At 40.7% G+C, this 7,434-nt stretch overlaps 1 long non-coding RNA gene across 1 annotated transcript; it reads right to left on the bottom strand.

The window, feature by feature from the left end:
• Window positions 1-293: 293 nt before the first annotated feature.
• Window positions 294-4,477, bottom strand: LOC144370118 (uncharacterized). Its single transcript, XR_013430061.1, has 2 exons — window positions 4,213-4,477; window positions 294-943 (listed from the first exon to the last, which is right to left on the bottom strand). It is a non-coding gene; the product is annotated as an uncharacterized LOC144370118 (long non-coding RNA).
• Window positions 4,478-7,434: the final 2,957 nt, after the last annotated feature.

The raw sequence follows: 7,434 nt of genomic DNA, 5'->3' as shown, positions 1-7,434 counted from the left end.
ACTGAGAGAATAAATTTATGTTGTTTTAAGCTGCCTAGTTTATGGAACTTTGTTCTGTCAGCCCTAGAAAATGAAAATGTCTTTCAGGGTTGTTGAAAGAATCACTTGAGTTGTTATAATAGTAAATTGGTACACCATGGTTAATATTTAAAGGAAAGACAGTAGAGGCATTTAATTATTTGTCACATTATAACCACTTTTACATGGATATTTCTCATGCATCTGAGATAAAGATTAACTTAGGAGTTGTGCCGTCTGTTTTCTGTTGCTGTAACAAAATACCCAAGGCTGGGTGATTTTTAAAGAATAGGGTTTTATTTATTCACATTTTCAGAGTCTGGGAAGTCTAGCTGCATGGTGCTGGCAGCTATTTGGCATCAGATGAGGTTTCTTGCTGTATCATACATGGTAGAGAGTATCCCATGGTGAGACAGAGCAAGCATGCTAGCTCAGTTCTCTCATTCTTTTCTTATAAAGCCACTAATGGCATCACAGGGGACCCCACCCTCATGACCTCATCTACCCCTAATTACTTCCCAAAGGTGTCACCTCTCCAAATACCATTAATGCAGGAGTTTTGGAGATTAAGTTTCTAATGCATGAATTCCAGCGGACACACCCAGAACATAGTAGGAATTTTGTAATACATCTTAAGGGTGGCTTGGGGAGATTGACAATAGTTACAAAAGAAACGTTGAAACAAGCATGTGAAGATCCAAGCTCCAGTCCCAGCTCTTCCATGCACCTGCTATTGTTCATGTGATCAAGTCAGGAACATTTCTCTCTCTCTCTCAGTTTTCTTCTGGAGATGAAAAAATTCCAGAGCTTTTGGAAGATCAGGTGAAGATGTGATACATTTTACTAGACTCTAAAATGCTGCACGAGTGTAGGAATTACTGAGTTATTATTATTGCTGTCATCGTTGTTTTCAGTAGGGTCACATCTGGAAATGAAGGAGTCACTCTTGAAATATTGGTTGATCCAGACTTTGAAGCTCTTGGCTCTTTCATATGAGGAGAATATAGCACAGACTAAGACACCAATTCAAAACAGGCTGATTATTATGGGGTATTGTGGGTGATAGGAAAGAGAAGAAGAGAAGGATTTTTTTCTTTGGTTACAGAGCACTTGTACTCTTGAGGGAAGAGGTGTTGAAGATAGACTGGTGTCTGTCTCTGAGGTTGCTCTGATGGCATTGGTGGGTCATAGAACATACTAGAAGCAGTAACGGCAGGGCAGATGTCATACCCCACCTCTGTGAGATGTTAGGAACCATACGCCATATATAGCACCAAGGGGCAATATCAAGGACTCTGCCTTTGGAGCAGAGTGGCTTAGGCTTGATATGTCAAGGGTACAGAATTATTTAGTAGGTGACTAGAGGTAATGTGTCTACATGTTGGCCCAAGAGCGCTCAACCAAGCAAAGGGTGCCAGATCAGGACAGAAGACAATGTAGCTGGCCAAAACCATGATGGTGGATAGACTTGTCCAGGGACAGTCATGATTCTGAGGTATGTGTACTAGGAAAGGTTCAGATTCAGGGCCCATTGTGAAGTGAGGATCAGTGAGAGAGCCAGACAGTGACATGTGTAGTTCAACAATTCTCTTTCTGTTTGACATGGGCTAAATTGTGCTCTCTTCCCTAATTGATATGTTGAAATATTGATACCAGAGATCTTCATATGTGACTGTATTTGGAGATGGGATCTTTAAAGAAGTGGTTAATGTAAAATGAGGTCATACCAGCGAACCCTAACCCAATCTAACTGGTGTCTTTGTAAGAAGAGGAAACTAGGTCAGAGGGAGAGACACCACACACATGTGCACACAGAGGACATGCTATGGAAAGACACTGATGTGGGTGGCCATCTTTAAGCCAAGGAGGGAGTCCATAGGAGACCAAACCTGCGGATGCTTTGATCTCAGACATCTAACCTCCAGAATTTGAGAAAATTAAGATCTGTTGCTTAAAACACTCAGTCTGTGGTATTTTGTTATCACAAGCCAAGCACCCCTTTTTGTTCTCTGCTGAAGCCTAAAGGAGATTTTCTTCTCAGAGAGAAGACCTACTCCAAACAACAGTGAGACCCTCCTCTTCCCTTCTCTTCCACAAAGTCTCTAAGATGTCAAGGGGAACTGTCAACCACTTTGTTGCTTCAAAGAATCCACAGAGTAAATGGAGAACTCCGCGTACCAGGCCCCAGCAGGTAGCTAGCCATGGTGAGACAGGACAATTCTGACTTGGGAATAATGTTGCCTGATTCTGAAATCAGCAAGAGCAGGAAAAGAGTTTCGTGGACACTCTTCCCCCAAGGAACACAGGATTTAAATTTCCTCCTGACATTTACTGTTAGTAAGAGAGAGCCCTGGTTGTTCCTTCTTGGGGTTAGCTATAATTGGGGAAAGGAGAGAGGAAGATTTTTGACTGACTTTGACAATCCAGAAGCATGCTTTTCTGGCTCTCATGCTAATCAAACTGAAAAGGGACATATTTTCTTTGATTCTCATCTTAGATTGTTATTAAGAAATGCAATTTGGAGATTTGAGATTGGAAATCTGACCCCAGAATGCAGAAGTAAAGAAGCAGGGAAGAGTGGAATGGGAGAAAGAAAAATAACAGAAGGTGCATCCCTAATAGCTCACTGCTGTGCCCAGATAAGGGCCACATTTTGGGGAGCCCTCGAAGAATTCATGGACAATAAATCTCAGGATTGTCCCACCCAGAGGTAAGAGGCTGGTGGTTAATTGTCAAACCCTATCCTCCTGCAGTTGGGATGTTTCTAGCATGTTATTTTTCCTTCTCGTCCAGACCTTCAATCTCTGGTTTTCTCTGGCTTCTGACGAATTCCAGCAGTAACCAAGCAGGGGGAGGCATTGCCATGCTCATGACGTTGAAGCTAGTGATGTTCATTGTAGAGCCTTCTGGAGCTCTGCTGAAATCAGCTAGGCTAAAGGCACGGGGTGCAGAGCATTCTAGGCAGAGGAAACGGCCAGTACAAAGGCCAGGAGGCAGAGAAAGCCTGAGACTTTCAAGTAACACAGGAAGGCAAATGTGCCTGGGTATAATAAGGAAGGAAGACAATAGTAGGAGTTTTGGTCAAGAAAGGCAACAAAGGCTTGTTCTAGAAGACCTGATTAGACCACTGAGAGGACTCTTGGCCTTGACTCTGCAGGAGAAATGGGGCCATTGCAGAATTTGACAGAGTGTAACATGGACTGATTTACGTTCTAAAAGGCTGATTGGCTGCTGTGCTAAGAATGGACTCAGGCTGGGGGAATTTGAGAAGTGGGGAGAGCTATGCTGGAGGCTGATTCACTTAATCCTGGTGGGACATGATAATAGTTTACACTGGGGGAGAAGCAGGGGTGGGGCAAGAAGCAGTACACATTCTGTGTAATTCTCTCAATGATCTGGGAAGATGAGTTGCTGTTGAACCTGCTGAGAGTTTAAAATCTCTCATCATTTACAGACAACTTGGTCTCTTACAGATTAAGGAAGCTGTATAAATTTCAGTCCCATAAGTGGTAACTGGTTTCGATCCAGGCTTTGTAGCCCTTCCCGTACTGATCTCAGAAAAGCTATTTACTCTTTGCCTCTGAAATGGTTAGTTTCTAGGCTGGACATAATTACTGACAAGTGAGAGAGCAATGGTAAGGGTGAATGAAATAAATAAAGATCCGCATGGTTTTTCTAACAGAGAGCCCATTTTTCTCACCACATTCCAAGATGCTGAACAAACTAGATGCAAGACTTCAGAAACTATAGAACAGCAAATTATTGAGTTGGGAAGCAATAATTAGAAAGGAAATGAAGAAAATGAACGTTGGGGGCCTTAATGTGAAATATGACATTGATAAATCAAAGGAAGCCTTGAATTAGAGATGTGGATATTTCAACTGATTATCCAAGATAACGCATATCCTCCATTAACCTCGTCCGTCTTGTTTTTGCCTTTGTGAGGACAAAGAATATCTTTGCAAATTGCCAGGCCACAGGATTGTGTCTCCCAAATGTTTATTCAAGGAGGGTGGGGAGGAAGGGGAGGAAGCAGTTGAAAAATAATTTGCTTGTTAAGCAGCCCAGAGGAATGTTCTTTCCACTGAGTCTGGTGCATTTATGGGAAAGATAATAAGAGACACTCATGACAGATTTGACAGCAAGGCAAAAGTAAACAGTAAGCCCAGGCTAGCAAAAGTTAGAACCACGTACCTTTGCTTTAGATGCTAATCCTCATAGCTGGGTATAAACAAAATAGCACATGACTGTGCATAGACGAGATGTTGCTCAGCTGCCCTCTCCTTCCAGATGATTCCAAAGCCAGTGATGTTTATTTAGAGGACTTTGTTTTTCTGAGAAAGATGCCACTAGGGACATAAGGCATGTTGGGACATCAGTATAACCATGTGTGTCAAGATTGTTTTGATTCACACGAAGATGTGATGAGACTCAAAAGGAGAGACCACAGAAGTGGGAGTGGAAGGATCCGATTGGATTATTCCTTTTCAGCCACCCCACCCATCCTGGCAGGAGACAGTCCCTCGACAGAAGATGTAACACCCGGTCTAAGCCAAATGTCCTAGTAGTCTGGAAAGTCTGACCATATGACAGGAGTTTGACTAGCAGCCATGAATCATCTCACAGAACACTGTGAGCAGACTGAGGAGGTTGAGAGTGTTTTGTATGGAAGCGTTTCTTGGGCATTTTATAAGTACGTTGGTACTTGCTTTATGGCAGGTGACACTGTGCAAGTTTCCAGAGAATCCCCTCTGGCCTTTCTCCAAACCTGATAACTCTCCCCTGTTCTCCTATCAGCTGTTGCTCTTATGAGCAGAGCTGACCAGTGCCAGGGCTCACAGGAAGTTGGTCTGGTTTTCCTAGTGAGCCAGCAACAATTCACATCTTTGTTTCTGCAGCTCAGGGTGTGTGATAAGCATGAAGGCCTGAGGTTTTCCGGGACTAACCTTAGTCCCACCAGAATATCTGCCGGTTGGGTGCTGAGACACTTCTCACTTATCCTCAAAATTAACTCCCACTTTCCTTCAACTACTCTCCTTGGCATCCTGCACATGTTCTGCACTTTTAATCTTTGAATAACTGGTCATGTAATACCACCTTTCTAAATTGCCCTTTAACTTTCCTCCCTATTATTTAAAATCCCACATATATGGGTCTCACCTGAAGAACCATTCTACCTGTTTTATATATGCTGACAATTATGGAATCTATCATCTTCCCCATTCTAACATCAGTTGATTTAAACGTCAGGGATGAAACTCATGTATTTTCTTAGACCCTATTAGTTTTTTCCAATATATTTTCTCTTATCTTCATTCCTACATGTGTTCTGCCATTTTCAGCCTAAGCCTCAAATATGCTCATCATTTATTATTATTATTATTATTATTTTGTTATTTGCATTGTTTTCATTGGAAGCAATGGGGAAATAAAACAAAAATAATCACACACAATATGTTTTAATATCCTCTCAGTTAACTTAAAGAAATCAACCCTACCAAATAAGAAGCAGGTGTGGTACCTTGCTATGGGCAGCCGTGACTACCTGTTGGCACATTTGCCCAAAGCAAGGGGAGCCCTGCAGCAAGAAGACACATGGCTACTTTTCCGGGGTGATTGGCTTCCCCCATCATGCTACTTGGTGCACCTGCCAAACCAGACCAGCAGCATCAGGATCATCTGAGAAGTTGTTCAAAATGAAAATTCTCAGGTCACTTCTAAAATTCACTGATTTAAAATCTCTGGGGAGGGGTCAGTAATCTGCATTTTATTGACCCCTCCAGGAGATTCTGAGGCACACTCAAATCTGAGTATTAACCAATTTGTTAAATGCCAACGGAGAAACTATTAGAGAAATTTCCCCTCAGATTTTTCAGCCCAGTTTGAACTTAATAGACCCAGCATACAGTTTAACTTTTCTGTGTGCCTGTCTTTTCTTCCTTCTCTTTCCTTATTTTTATCTTTCTTCTAAATTGAAATATAAAACTGTACATTTGTATCCTGTACTACATGATGTTTGAAGCACACATACATTGTGGAATGGCTAAATCTGACTAGTGCATTACCTTACACAGTATTCATTTTTATGGCGAGAACTCTTGACATCCAGCCTCTTTGCATTCTTTTAAGAATATGGTGTTGTCCATGGAATATTACTCAGCATTAAAAGAGAATAAAATCATGGCATTTGCAGGTAAATGCAATGGAGTTGGAGAATATAATGCTAAGTGAAGTTAGCCAATTCCCTAACAAAACAAATGCCGAAGTTAAGTTTTCTCTGATATAAGGAGGCTGATTCATAATAAGAATAGGGATGGGGGAGCATGGGAGGAATAGATGAACTTTAGATAGGGCAAAGGTGGGGGAAGGAGAGGGGGGAGGGAGTAGGTGAGATGGTGGAATGAGATGGACATCATTACTCTAAGTACATGTATGAAGACACGAATGGTGTGACTCTAATTTGTGTACAACCAAAGACATGGAAAATTGTGCTCTATATGTATTCTGTGAATTGAAATTCATTCTGCTTTCATGTATAACAAATTAGAATAAATAAAATAAGAATATGGTGTATTGTCATTAACCATAGTCATCATACTATACAATGGGCCTCTTGAACTTATCTCCAATCTAAGTGTAATTATGTATCTTTTGCCCCATATTTCCCCGTCTCCCCACCCACACCAACATCTGCTAATCACCATTGTACTCCCTACTTCTATGAGGTCAGTGTTTTTAGATTCTACATAGGAGTGAGATCAAGCAGTGTTTGTCTTTCTATGCTTAACTTATTTCACTTAACATAATGTACTCCAGGTTCATCCATGTTGTAACAAATGACAAGATTTTCTCTTTCTTTATTATTGAATAATACTGTACCATGTATACACATCATATTTCCTTACCCATTTATTTATTAATGGACACTCAGGTTGATTGCATATCTTGGCTGTTGTGAATAGTACTGCAATAAACAATGGAGTGCACATAGCTCTTTTACGTACGATTTCATTATCTTTGGATATATACCAGCTAGTGAGACTGCTGCATCATAAGGTAGTTCTAGTTTTAATAATTTGAAGAAACTTCATACCATTTTTCATAATGGCTACATTAATTTGCAGCTGTGTGTTACGGTTCCCTTTACTTCACACCCTCAATAACACATTTGATTGTCTTTTTGATAGTAGCCATTCGAACTGAAGTGGAGGTGATATCTCATTGTGATTTTGATTTTATTTCTCTGAAAATTAGTAATGTTGGGTAGACAAGGGTTGATAGATATAGACATACATCTATAACTGTATATATTCTATACCTATATCTATGTTATATGTAATCTATAGGTATTATATATATATATATATACACACACACACACACCTTGTATATCTTCTTTTGATAAATATCTATTGT

This window comes from Ictidomys tridecemlineatus, chromosome 2 (assembly GCF_052094955.1).
Source record: "Ictidomys tridecemlineatus isolate mIctTri1 chromosome 2, mIctTri1.hap1, whole genome shotgun sequence".
Classification (NCBI taxonomy): Eukaryota; Metazoa; Chordata; class Mammalia; order Rodentia; family Sciuridae; genus Ictidomys; species Ictidomys tridecemlineatus.
Note: the sequence above shows the minus strand (reverse complement) of the source record. Positions and strands in the feature narration are given on the sequence as shown.